A 14,688-nucleotide genomic window follows, 5' to 3' on the forward strand; every position below is an offset into this window, starting at 1 on the left:
AATATTTTCTCTCTTATCTTAGTAAACCCTGTAAAAGAAACTTCATGGAGAGTGGTGTGCTCTGAGTACTATTTCAGTAAATTGGTGACAATACAGCCAGATTGTCCATTTGTCTAATGAATGCTGTAGTGGGAGCTTATCTGATTTGTGTCTTTGGGGAAATTCATTGAAATGAAATGTATGTATTATGAAGATCCACACAATAAGTAAAAATTTTTGCCTCCATTGGCATGAATATCCAGCTGACCAACTGAAGTTCCAGCATTGTCAACAAAGAGAGTAGAGTGAAGAATTATTTTTCTATTTTTTATTTCTAGGTTTGTTACTGTAATTCCTTCAGTAATGAAATACAAACGTGCCATGGTTTGGAAGTAGGCTAAATATCCCTACTTGATCTATATGGCCTGGCGATGACTTCACCATTAAAAGAAGCTGTTTCTCACGCAACTCTCCCAGAAGTCAAGGGTCAAAAAGCTATGTAGACAAGTGGTGACTGACCACGTTTAAGAAAATTTCACAGTGTCATTTGAACCAGCATAGTTAATACTGTGTCAGAGTTTACAACATTTCCTGTTTTCAGTGCTTTGTAATTGTAATCTAATCTCTTTTGGTTTGGAGGGGAGATTAAATCATTGCCAGGGACTAATTTTCGAAAACTGACAGTACATGAAAAGTCAGCTGGTTTTGCTTGAAAATGAAACTATAAAGTGGAGTAGGCTTCTATTTTGAAGTGAAAATAGGATGACAAATATTACAATATTCAGTGTAGTCAGTGAAAAGCAGTTGTTCAACGTACACCTCTCAAATGTTATTTTTTTCTAGGTAAAGGCAAAGACTTTGTAGAAAATCAATTTCTGTAATAATCCATTTCTATAATCCACTTCTCTAATACAATAAGTATCACTTTTCTAAATCCTGAAAGCACCTTTCAAGAATTCTTAAGCTACTGCCTGTAAACTGAATTTATTTTTATAGCCATTTTATTATGGGATATGCACTTCTAGGAGCTATTATAAATGAAAAAAGATATTTGATGCCCAAACGGCTAACCTACTGCCATTGTTAATTTAGAATAAACAGATAGCATTCAAAATTGGATCTGATAAGTCTTCACTAGAGCTACATGTGACTCTCCTCAAGTATGTGTAAAGCTGCTGTTCTAAGTTATTCTTAGTCTGCATTTTATACCTCACCATATTTCTGTCAAAGGGTACCTTTGCTCTCCTTGTTGGGCATTTGAAATTAATTGACTACATCTTACATTTTAAAGGTTGCTAATGGCCAAGACCAAAATATTTTTTGCCTGAGAAGGTGCTGTGGTTTGAAATGTTGCTCCTGCAAAAGCCTTCCCAGGGAAGGAACTGTTGGGGCAGTCTCAGTGGCTCCTTCTGCTCTTCCTTCCCTCTTGGGGTGAATCTCAAACCGTTCAGGAGTTAATTGAAAATAGGGCACACAATTGGAGAGGGATGAAATGGAGCGTATATGCAGTGCACAGAATGCACAAAGACACAAGACTAAGTTTTTAATTTCTCCCTATTTCCCCATGAAACCCATTTCCCTATTCCTAAAACTATGTATGTTCATAGGTGTGAACCTAAGCTGACAGAAGGGTTGAGGTCTTGAGACATTTTTGTGTTGTGAAGATGAGCAAGACCCTACTAATGACTTAACTGAGGAAAAAGTGATTGCGGTCGTTCCCCTCTTAGATATGAGAAAGATTATAAATGCTCTAACTGCAGGAGAAGCTTCAGTGGGAATTGGAGCTGTACTGAGACAACTGAAAATCTTTTTTTTTTTTGGTCCTTTTATTGTTGTTTTTAAACCATGGGAATCCTTTAGTGCCTTAAAGTTTTATTAGTCTCCAGAAAACTGGTGTAGTCTGTAAAGGATACATTTCCCCACTCTTTTACTCTAGTTTTCACACCCTAAGGGGTTATAGAGATGATACTGCTTACACAGTCTCTTCCAGCTAACTTCCCCCACCTCTCAAGCATCACATTTCTTTTCAGAATTAAGCATCCTCAGGCTGGATCTAACCCATGTCCTAGTCTCAGCAAGACCCTGCATAGGGGTGCAAGACCCTGCATCAATGTGCATCACCCAGTGCACATACGATTGCGGCTTCCATTTAAGTGTCACCCACATATGAAGAAGTCAGGATTGTCACACCTGGTCACTAATGCACTTAGTGCTTTCATAGGGAGGAACAAAGCAAAGTACAGACCATGTCAGAGAGAGAAGATGAACTGTTGTTGGTAAGAGGAAACAATTGCAGATAATATGTGTTTCAGATGTTTAGGAGTGAGATCCCATGGTCACAGTTTGTTCTTTCAGATGAGTTTGCACAGCAAAAGATGATATTGTGTGTTCCAGAGCTAGATTTAAACAAAGTCCCTGTTACTGGAAGAAGGAAAACAAACAACCCATGCACTAAAAGGAAGGGTCTTTCCTACAGCTGCTCCTGCTGTAGGAAATAGGGATTTCCTTTCTAGAAGCATGCTGCATATATTGTATGGGTTTTTTGTTCAATGTAATTGTCATTTCTGTCTGTCACTTCTGTCAGTCATCTCAGATATTTCTGGTCAGTTTTCTGAAAGACACAGGCAAACGTAATTTCTTCAGGAATAGTTTCCACACAAGGGTTTTCCTCCACTTTTTTTGAAAGGCAGTTTTTGAAACTGGGGTTTATGATAGGCAACTCTGCTGTCTGAAATCTTATGATAGTGCAACTAATCCATTGACTTACATCTCATAGATGTGATTTATATTTATACACCATAGTTCATACTGCAAGTTACTTTGCTTTAAGAATGGTCATGCAATCTAAGTAGTAGGCTCAGGAATTCCCTGCACGTTATCCAGGTTACCGGCCTTGCCTTTGCATTGCTAGACCAGCTCTTGCCACTTCATGGTCATCCAAGCCCAAATCTTGTTGTGGCACGCAGTTAAATAGCGTGAAGTGGCGAAGTAGACCAACAGGCAAATACTAACGATGCTGCATGCTGTTACAAGGTGTCACAAATCTGTCGTATTACTGTACAAGTAAGCTATAAAATAAAATAAAATAAAATGAAGTCTCTGGGGACTTGTCTCTGGTGAGAAAGTCCTCACAGGGGACACGCTTAGTCAGGGCGCACCACAAATTGCCAAGAGCAGGGTTAGGATGTGAGCTGGCAGCGTGTCTGTCAGCCTGGGTGCGTGCCGGTCCAGCACTGTGTGCTTGTAAAAGGAGCCAACCTAAGAATTCTTCAGAAAAGAGCAACTTGAGCATTTGTAGACCAGTTTGGTTTGTCCTTGAGCTTTTCACTGCTGACAGTACCTTTAGGTCAGGTTTTTGCTGCCAGTGGTGTCTTCTGCTCAGAAATAATCAAAAGCTCTCTGTGCCTTTACACTTGTTTGTTAGAACCTGTTTGAAGTTTGCTGGTTATTCAAGTATTGAAGACATTTCAGGACAAGTCGTACACATATTAGAAGTGCCACTGGAAATGGAAAAGACCAAAAGGGTTTACGAGGAGGGAAAAATAGTACGTAAGTCAAGGTTCCTTCTGACTTGTACATTAGAATGAACACTTCCATGTGGTATTAGGAATTAGTCACCATTGTTAAGAAAACAAAGAGAAAACAAAGCATTTTTAAGTGTTTTGGTTTTTGTTAAAGGAATACACATTTTTCTGGATAAGAATGAAATATTGCAATACCTATAATTTTTTATGTTCCATTACTCCTCTACAATGATTTAAAAATTCTGGAAATAATACATTTGAGGTTTTGCAAAGATAAAATTCAGATGCTTTCTTCTTTACAAAATGGTGACACATAGCCATCTAAAAGGAAGGAAGGATGTGAAAAATAAGACCAAAGGAAGAAGGCTGCTGTCCTAATGAGTATAGCAGAATCTTCTGTGGTACTAATTGCCTAATGTTTCCATCTTCCCACAGATGCTATTTTTTGTATAGAGTTTTTCCAAGGGATGAAATGGTGATTCCGTGATCTAAAAAGTGATACGATTTACTGTTAAATCAGGCCTTGATTTGAGTAGTGTAAGCATTCATAGTTTTGATATGTGGACATTTCAAGAAGACTATTTCAATACATTCTATGATGACCTGCTTCTGAGCTAAAAACAGGATTTTTTTTCAGTTAAAATAACTGTCTTTACCCAAGCAACGCTTAACTTTGGTTGTGATATTTTGGATCTTTTCAGAAAATCTGCCAAGTGTGGAGACATGAGATGATTTCATAACGTGCTGGTTTTAAGAGAGAACGTAAAATTTTTCACACGTGAGAAATAAAACTGCTATGTTGAATGCATATACATTGGGAATAAATAGTGATGAAGACAGGATCCTACACTGGAGGTTACAGAATTTGTGGTGTTCTTCTTTTACTTTGGCCAGTTGGAGTGCCGCTTCAATTCTTAAAGCTCTTTGACTTGGAAAATTAGACAAAATCTAATCATATTTACTAAATAAGTGGGTGCCCAAAGTTATGCTTGTCTAGCCAAATCTAAATGACTAACAACATTTTTCAAAATCGCTGGGTACTTTGGAGTTTCTGATCATATTGTTAGGTGATGTGATGGGTGCAGCATTCTGTTGAAAGAATCTGCTGCAATGGTTTGGATCTGCATAGTGCTCTGCAATTTTGAAAATTATTAAGCTTATTTTGATTTGTACAGAGGAATTAATAATACTGATGTTAATGCTGTTGCTAAACTAGGCTTTGCAGGTGTGTTTCTCTTTTCCAGTAGTGTTTCTCATGACTTTTATTTTTTAAACTTGGATGCTCTAAGCGTTGTCCCTCTCCAGCGATATTCTTGTTTAGTTGCTCAAAACTTGTTGGATGTTCAGAATCTCTTGAAGGCCTTTTGACTCACGTGGCCTATTTGGCATGACTTTTGTCTCTTTTTTTGAAGGAATTGTGGGAAGGAGTCAGATACCATGGGTGCATATCAAAGAAAGAAACCAGCCATCTCTTCTTTCAGTCTGGGTGCATTTTCTGTTTTGGCAAACAGTATCCATCCTCGTAGCCATTCTGCTGCAGCGTACACTTTGTAAATCGCTGTGGGGTATGTTCCTTCTGGGAGATGCTGTGGCACAAGCATGTTTGTGACTACAGATGCTTGGATTCTGAATTCTGTTGAAGTCCATTGGTTAGAAATTAGTTCTTTTTTTTTTTTTTTTTTTTTTTTTTTTTTTTTTTTGAGCTGAAAGGAAAGCCAGATAGAATAAAATTGCAATGTATGACCTTGACTGTGCTCCTGTGGAGATGCCTGCAGGTTCTGGAATCCAAATGTCCTTTTCCTCTTCCTCCTCCCCCTTGGGACAACCTGCCGCTGTCCTACGTGCCCCTCTATTTGTCAGCCAGAGCTCCTAATCCCATGTCTCAGCACCTTTTCCTGCTTTCCTTTCTCCACTCTGAGTGCTCTGAGTAGTGCCAGCCTAGGGTGATGCTCAAGAGGTCGTGCTTCATGAAGAAATGAAGGAAGGGTTAAATACAAGAGTCTGTCAGGGTGGTTTTGGGAGGTAGACTGCGGGGAAAATAGGCTGAGCTTCCCTGGATGGCTTTTGTAGCACTTTTGCTCCACACGTTTCCTGGGCTTCCAGTTTTGTTTGTGTGTGACGATAGGGATGTAAACTCTTCCATTTCTGATGACTCTGAGAACTACTGGAAGTTGCATAGTTTAATTATTAAAAGCCTTTTAAATAAAGTAACTTCTGTTTCTTTCTAGCACTATATATGACTTCGATGAAATGTTTTATCTTTGTCTTAATAGGGTACTTTTCAAACCCAAATTATTTTACTTGAAGATCAAATAAACTGTTAGAGACAGGGAACAATAAATATTGTAAAAAAGTAATATAAATAAATATCTCCTTTAAAGCGAGCACCAGTGAAATTAGGGGACTAATTCCCTTGTAAAAGGGAATTAGTCCTTTTGCTTACATTAAGTCTGGTTAAAATATGCTAATGGTAAATCAAACAGACTGAATCTACCCTAAAAGCTTGACTTATTTTATATTTGACTTTTTTTTTCTGTTTCAACTTCTGCATTACATCAGCTAGAAGAATGATCCATGAGCAAATCCAAATGGAGTTACCATTATTCCTGTGCAAGAAATGTGAGGTGGGCCCAAAGCAAGTGTGATTTTGGCTTAAAAAGAATGTTTTTTAATAATTACCCTTCCGTTTCTTTGAAATTTATCTACTATTTTTGATCTTTAGTTTGCAGATTTCCGATCTATGAGACAGCCAAGAGGATGAGACTTTTTAAATAGAAGAAAAACCTAGAAATTTTTCATAAACTCACATAACTCCCATGTAAAGCAGAGTGCCAAAAATGAAAGGCCCTCTGGTAGTCATGAATACTTGCAACACATCTGTAAGGTGATAGTCACAAGTTTAAGGCTATGTGTAGGTAGCATTGATGCCCTTTTGGTTAATGGGCCACTTTTAATAAGGAGATGTAGTGATTTTGATGACTTCAGTTTTCTTTAACTTTTCGTGCAGTGTATATATGAGATTTTAAAAAGAAGTGTTATTTAGATGTGTGGTTAAAAGTGTGGTCTGTTCTAGGGAGCGATTTGGGAATACATCTGGCGCATTACGGATGTTGCCATGAGAATGACATGTTCTGAACTTTGAGTTTTAATATGACTTTTGCAGATGTGCTGGCATTGAAAGGAGGTCTCGTGATGTGACTTTGGGTGGTTTTGCTTACATTTATCACTTTTATTCCTGTTTTTTTGACGACACTTGTTACTCAAAATTGTCAATATTTGCATTTCTTGTTGTAGCAGAATTGTTAAGCTGAACATTTTTTCATTCATGAATCGACTCAGAATGTTCTGAAACAGCTAGACTAATTTATAGTTTGCAGACAGCTTTAATTCTAGCAAAATGCTTGTCAGTTAAGACTGTGTGAGTCTTCACATTTCTTTTGTACATGACTTGAGGTAATTTTTCATTACTTGAGGATAATTTTCTCGGATTTATGTGTGTATGTTAGTGTTGGGAACATACTGCAGATCGCAAGGATGTATACTTAAGGATGCAGGATGATTAGAATTTTTAAATTTCTTTAGCAAAGTTACAAACTGTGCGTACTGCTAGATGTACTCTGGATGACACATCTTCCAGAGGTGTTCACAGGCTGGGAAGGCTCTAGGAAAGAGCAGTGGGAAGCTCCTTTTCAACATCTGTCAGAGTTCCCTGCAATTTGCAACTTACGGCGTGAAGCCCTGTTGGTATTGCCACAATGTATTGTCATTTTTGACAAGTAAGAAGCCTGGCTAAGCTTGCAGTCACATTACAATTAACCGCTATTGTGAATTCAGCTAATATCCGTAATGATATGAAGTTGGTCAACCTATTCTGAAAAGAAAAGAGGACACAGTATCTTACAAACCAATATAGAATGAGGTTATTAAACAGAAGTTATACAGGTATAGAAAATGGAAAGTAACTATCAAATTTATGGAAGAATTTAGACCAGCATAACTTTAGAGATACTTTGAACCTCCTTTCACTAATACCAATAAAAATGAAAGTATCTTTGTTAGTAAGTGGAAGTTACACTATTGGAGAAGGGAATGTGGTAAGTAATATTTCATTTTAAAGGTAAACTCTGGGGTTCTCCATCTTTTTCTGGCACAGTAGCATGCAGTAGCTCATAAATATATCAGCTGACCAATTTATCTCAGTGCCTGATGAAATGCTAAGATAATTAAAATACTTGTGAAGCCTATGTCAGTCTTAAACACCCCACATTAGACTGTTCCTAGACAGTTCAGCCTGTGCTCCTGCTTGCGTCATCTTGCCTCTCCACTGTGGCAGCATTTTTTTGATTGACCCCAGCATGAAGGTAGTTCAATAAGCTAAAATGGGCCATTACAAAAACTGGGGAAAAAAAATCACTGTATTTAGTCTTCAGGTAGTTTAGTCCCAGGATGGGTTTGATGAGTGCCAGTGGCAGCACAAGAGTAGGGCTAGGGCTGCAGAAGGGAGAGGACAAACCTGAGGCAGGTCCCACCAAGACTGGGCTCCGTGGCTTTTACCTGTTGTGAACCAGTGCTTCAGTGAGTGGCAGGAGGAATAGCCTTCGCCGTGCCCTTCGTCGTGCCCTCTGGGTGCCTTGAGCCTCTTACTGGCAGGCTATCTTTTGGAAGAGCTCTGAACTGGATACTCAGCCCTCTTCTATAATAACCCATGTTTATTGATTTCAGAAAATTTTTATTTTTTATTTTTTTTGACAAAGAATGAGATCTTTAGTGTTTAGTATTAAGCTTTTACTGGATGGATGAGCTTATTCTGGTGTATTTGGGTTTTAATTCTAAAAAGCAAGCAAGGATGTTGAAGCCTATTTGTGTCTGCTTGCTTGTTATTAATAAGTGGAACATTATCTGGCTGCTTCTTACTGTTTTTAAATAAACTGCTCACAAAATGTTTACATTTATATCAATGTTCATCAATGTTTGCACTTCTGCTGGCCTCTACATGTGGAATGCAGGTTAAGCAAATGTTTAATTTTACTCAGCTATAGCTTTTCCATCACTCAGGAAGTTGCCATAGAAAAGAATGGATTTTCAGCTTCTCTTCTAAATCATGTTATTTCCGTTTCTGCAATGAAAGCTTCTTACTTTTCTTTTTATACTTAATTAGTACGGCATTTTTGTAAACTGTCAGATATTAAACACTTCCCTGGATGCTCATGAAGTATGCTTTTATTTACCAAAGGCAGTCAGTGACTGAAGTGGTACAATAAAAATTACGTTGTATGCTTTACAAGAGGAAAAAAATCAATTTTTGTCAGCTTCCTGTCTAGTCAACAAAGAAACATAAAAGAAAGAGAGGACTGACAAGTTTGTTTCCTTTTGCGTCTGGCAAATGTTGCGCACTAAAATAATATTTCCTGTCACTATTTTGCTGTACTGTGGTCATGTTCCAACATTTAAATTTTTATTAAAACTGGATTTTCAAATGTCAATTTTGAAAAATGGGGCTTTGAAAAAATTGTGTCTGTTTTTCATTTGGGCCAGACAAGTAAATTAGAGTACATGTGGATAGTACTGATCTTTCCTTGTGACTAGGTTTTAAAAACGCCAAAAGAATCCAGTTGACCAGCCACATTACTCAAATCGAGTTCCGCAGCTGAAAAATAAAAAAATAAGCTGTTTGACAACGCGTCTAGGTTAGTCTTTAGTTACTGATTTTGAGACAAATTTCTCTTTAGTAGATATGCTTATTTGCAGTGCATCATGCAGCTAGAATTTCAGAATCCAATTGCAAGTGAAAACGTTTTCTGGAATAAAGAGCTGATCTGTAGTGGAAGAGCTGGCATTATAGTCTCTGCCAGTACGAACATTCTGGTGTGTTTATGTAAGGATTGAATTCAGAGCGAGTTAGGGTCCTACGACTTTAGGGCAATAAAAGCTACACTGGTAATTTGCATTGCCATTCTCTGAAGTCCTCTATGCGCTAGGGCTCTTAACTAAGAACTGGGTCCCATAGGAGGTGTAACCACCTCAAGTGTGGAATTTAATGGAACAAAGTGTGAGGTTTAGACCATCTAATTTCCACCTAAGTCCCCCTTCCTTCCCATGTAAGTTTGCTGTACATCAGATGGATGAAAGACAGCAACATCCCTAAAGAGGTCTGATCCATCCGCTCCTTATAAGCCTAATGCACACAAGTGCCCTGAGTTCTTGCAAGTCATACAAGTCATTGCTAGCTTTTACATCCCAGTGTGGTGATAATGCTGCTCATCAGGTAGCAGAAGACATGTGCTCCTCTCCGTAGCTCCTAATTCTCAGAGGAGTGTTGCAATCAGTAGATTAGGCTGTGGTGAAGCTCCTCTTCGTTCTTTTTGTTGAAGTCAGGTACAAGGGAGTCATAAACCACCATAGACCATGGGTGCCCAAGTGTGCTTGTGAAAGAGAGAGGCTGTTGCTCACCAAGGGAGGTATTTCCCTGTTTCTGGCATTGCCTGGGCAGGATCTAGAGCCAGCACCTTACTCCGGATGTGAGGTGCTGCCTCAGCCATGGGGCATGGTAAAGTTCTTGCAAAGTGGGCTTATGAACTGAAACAGTGATTTAGGGGTTGCTTCTCAATTAGCTGTCGGGTTGCTGAACTTTACAGGTGATTTGAGGGTTGGGGTTTGGTTTTGGGGTTTTTTTCCTCTGCTTGTTTTCTTATCTCTAGACCCTTTTTAAAGGACAACAGCACTTGGACAAACCCCTGAGTATTGCCACTCAGCTGGTGCTTCTCAGAGAGGAATAAAGAAGCCTTTGGGATCATTTGTTTGCAACAGCAAAGGAAGGAAAAAGTGCTTTTTTGCCCTTTGGTTAGTCTTTATGCTTCTGAGCAGCAGTTGAGTCTTCACTTTTTTACAGAGCAAGGGCTTTTGTAAAACCATGAGCTTTGCATTTAAGATCTATATCTCTTGCAAGTTGGGACTCTTCAACAGCCATGGCCATATCCATCTGGTGTCTTTAAATATGGAGTAATGTCCTTTGAAATGTAACTAGAACTGAGTGAAGTGTTTCAGGAGTGTGCAGAGTCTTTAGGAGAAAGGATACTGATGTGTCCTGAAGAGAAGGCAGCTCATAGTCAATGGCATCCTTGACAGGAGCAAAAGCCAGAATTCACTGGCCTGCTAAAGAGCAGAGAAAGCAGTGCTTTCCCTTATGGCTTTTTAGGAGGCCAAACAGATAAATGACTGACAATTTGTTGCAAAAGTTATTAGTTTAACTGAACTGAAGTTATAACTCGGAGCTTAAGAGAAGATGCCCAGGTAGATTGTTCACTGGCGATTTGTTAAAATATTTGAGCAAAATGCATAGGCTAAACTTCTGCTACCGCTTCCAGTCCAAAATTTGTGGTAGGGTTATAATGCAAATACTCCTGAAACAGATTTCACTTTAGGAAATACTCTTTCAATTTTAGGCCTGCCCTGTGATGCAGTGGTTTTTAGAACTGGCTGTCTGCAACAACTGGCTGAAATCTTTCACTAGGGCAATTAAATTCAGCTTTTTAACTGTAGCAGTGGTATTGCCATAGGATGAACCTGTTTGGAGCTTTGAGATCTGTGGGGAAGAAAAATGGGTTTATAAAATGAAATTTTGTGTATATTTTGGCTGGCTGCTAAGTAGACTAAACATGCTGCATGCTTTTTAAATCCAGTGTTTGACAAGGATGTTGAACTGCTGTGGTTACTACTGCTGTTTCCAGAATACCATACGGTTCTATTAATTGCTCATTAACAATCTTATGACTCATCGTTGAGTCTGCGGGCCAGAGTGAGGCTATCACTATTTTACCTGTCTCCTCTTCCAGTGTTATTGAGATTAGTGAGCTAGCCTCCTATCTAGTGTTGTGGAGTATGGACAATGTATTTTAAATTGTTTATATTAATCATTATTCATTTATTATTTCATTGTCAGAATTTTTGAGAAGGTTTAGGTTCCTTTTAGAAGAAAAGATGACTTCACATGAAATGAGTGTTGTTTTAATCAAGAAATCATTTAGACAGCTCTGATAAATTCATGCAGTAAAAATTGCATACGGTCTAGTAAAATTTGACAGCCTCTAACTACTCTGGCTGACAGAATCCTCCTGGAAGGATTTTAATGACAAGTCGTATACACCTGCAATACACCATGGAGGTCAGTGGGGAATTCCCTTAAAGTATTCCTTGCAGAAGCTGCAGCATTTGACACGTAGAGGCAAATCCTCTTACTAACAGGTTGCTGCACCTCTTGCGAGACGGGGCTGTGGGTTGGGGATGTTCATGCCGTGCGGGTACAGCCACAGTTTCAGGGAGCGACTCTGCAGCGGCAGTCTGCCTGTGTTGAGGAACTGCTGCCAGTGCACGTGCAGAGCCCTTGCTGCAGGTGCCGCGTACCCACATAAAGCTACGTCGTTTCGTACATCATGCAAAATCAGTCTCAGGGAGGGCTGTAAGTAAGGAACTGATGATGAGGAGCACAGGACTAAGATGGAGCAAACGGACACCGTTCATGCAGCATATGTGACATGGAGGCAGGAGGTCTCCTGGGCAAGATCCAGCCCAGGGTGATGGTGTTACCTGCACATGCACACAACCTCCTCCGCTGGTGATGAATCATGCTGCGGGAGGGTGTTAACGGGAAATTAGGAGTTGCATAAGCAAAAACGCTGTGCTCGGAGCCTATCCAGAGGAAAGCTGTGCTCAGGCAGTGTGAGTTCAAAACACAGCAGTCTGTATCTGTGCTGGATTGTACGTCACCTGGGTTTCTTCTCTGGGCTCAAGCCTAGAAGTCCAGTTAATCTTCCTGTGCTTTTTTCACATTCTTTGGTGTCCATCCCAACTAAGAGGATTTCGCCTCCCTGTTTATTTAGTCTAGGCAAGGGTGGCCCTCTGCTTCTCAGCGCTGTGCTGTTACTTTTAAATGTATTTGTTTATGTTGATGTTCATGTTTATCAGCTAACGGAAGGGAAAGCACGGTGTGTGGACTTGCTGTAAACATTTGCAGAACGGCTTCACTGGCTTCCTGCATGTCCCTCCCGAGGCGTCTCCTTTGCCTTCGGGTTCACAAAAACGCCTTGAGGAGGGTTGGGGCATGGAGGGCTGCGTCTCCCCTGCAGCCTCGCTCTTTTGCTGCGCTCCCCGGCGTAATGGGGGCTTGCAGGGGCCAGGAGAGTTCCGGTTACAAAAGGGAGGACTTAGCGATGGCTGTGGAGAGCGTGGCAAAGAGGTGGCCCCTTCGTCAGGGCGATGATGGAGATGGTGCTGAGAGGGGGAGCAGCCGTCGTGGGGCGAGGAGCAGCACCTGCCTCGCGTGATGGGGGAATTGTGGAAGGGACCCGTGACTCTGCGGCCACAGGGATGGTCCTGGGGTCTTCGTGGCCCACGTGGGCGCGCAGGGTGGTTGCCACCTCTGTGCCTGGGCTGCCGTACCGGGTGTAATGCTTGGTGCCTAAAACAGCAGCTGCGCATTCATGTCCTGCTAACCACCGTGGTAAATGAAACTGTAAGCGAGGAGGAGGGGTGGTTACATGGCCATTAAGAGGGATATTTTTCGTCTCCACCTTTTGAGAAATTGTCCCGCAGCAAAGGAGCTTGGCCTGTGGCCACGCCACTGCGGTTTGTCCTCCTGCTGGCGGGCCAGGCCGGGCCCAGGCTGTGGGCCTGAGGGCTTGCTCCGGTGGCGGCAGCCGCCCCTTCCCGCGTTCCCCAGAGCTGCTTAGAGAGGGCTGCCGTGTCTGAGAGTAGGGAAGGAGGGAGTCCTCCATGGCAGTTTTCTCTCAGCCGGGTTCTGCCTCTGGCATAGGTCGGGGAGCGCTGGGAGGTTGGAGGGTGGCCAGGAGGGGCTGCATCAACTGCTGGGCTGGCTGCCTCTCCCTCGGCCTCTGCCTAGTTTTGGTGGCATTGCGTTTTGCCTGCCTGCTGGAGTCGTTTTGGGGCAGGCTTTCAACTACACCGAGCACCCATACTCAGATTTATTATAGGTACCCTTGTGCTTGTGGAAATGGGGGTGTGCGCTGTACACCAAAGGCACGGAGGCCGGAGAAGCTCCGAGGCATTTCTAGAAAGCAGTTCAGCCCTGCGGGCGTGGGTTTACTGAGAGGATGGCAAGGAGACTGCTGCCTGTACCCATGGCATCGCTGGCCACCGCTGGCAGAGGCAGCAGTTACGGGACACCACTGTAATGACACCGTTTCCGTCTTGCCAGGTTATGGCTGGATCCAGCCTTGTACCTCTAGCAGGCGCTGGAAGTGGTTGTGCAGATCCATCCCAGAAGGCAGCAAGAAAACCAAACTCATGTGATTTGTTTGAGAGCCTGCAATCGCTCTGCCTTATGAACGAGAATGAAGTTTGATGTTTGGTTTCCCTTCAGCTTATATGCCTGGTGACTGCTAGTGCTAGTTACACTAAAAAGGCGAGTTAGAAGGCAGGGTGTTTGGATCTGTGTCACAGAGGACAAGGAGCAGTTTGCTTTGTACACTCCAGAGTAGTAGTGTATGAGGCGGGTGGTAAGCTCTGCAATAGCCATGGTGGTTCTGCAACAGGTTTTCCTGTCCTCCCCTCAGGTCTGTCTTAAGTTAGCAAGATGAGGAATGGGAGCTTCTCACCTGTATCGCCTGGCTCCAGTTTGCCTGTTCATGAAGTAGAAGAGTAGGGTGGGGATTATTGGCAACGATTAACATAATCGAATTTAGGAAGGGTCATGCCCCTTGAAATGTATTCCTGAAAGCGCTTGTCACTGGATGTCAGAAAGTCCTGGACTATGCTCTAATCCTCAGCTGTCAGAGAAGTAACACCAGTGACTGTAACACCAGAGGATCCTACTGGCACGTGGAATTTTTTTCACTTCTTCGAAAATATAACTGAAAGTGACGTTCTTAAATAGGAAAAAGGTACAAAACCAACTGGACTGATATTCACTTGGTAAATACAGTATCCTCTGCTTGCTGGAGGCTAAGCAGTATCTGGCAGTCTGTGGACATAGACTTGCTAGTAGATAATGCTAATGGGAGGCTTTGTATTTTAAAGATAACACCATTAGTATTCACAAACCAGTTATCTGCTTTGAGCTGTGCAGAACTGAGTGGTATAATGTGATATTCTGAAAATTTCACTAAGTAAGCAAATAACTTGATTGTTGCCAGAGCTTCCTGTAAAAGAATGTACTTAGAGGAAACAGTTG

At 41.4% G+C, this 14,688-nt stretch overlaps 1 protein-coding gene across 1 annotated transcript in view; it reads left to right on the forward strand.

Annotated features, from left to right (window-relative positions):
- COL4A1 (collagen type IV alpha 1 chain) overlaps positions 1–14,688 on the forward strand; it is a 130,287-nt gene that overhangs the window by 31,544 nt on the left and 84,055 nt on the right. The window lies entirely within an intron of this gene.

This window comes from Mycteria americana, chromosome 1 (genome assembly GCF_035582795.1).
Source record: "Mycteria americana isolate JAX WOST 10 ecotype Jacksonville Zoo and Gardens chromosome 1, USCA_MyAme_1.0, whole genome shotgun sequence".
In the NCBI taxonomy this organism is placed as follows: domain Eukaryota; kingdom Metazoa; phylum Chordata; class Aves; order Ciconiiformes; family Ciconiidae; genus Mycteria; species Mycteria americana.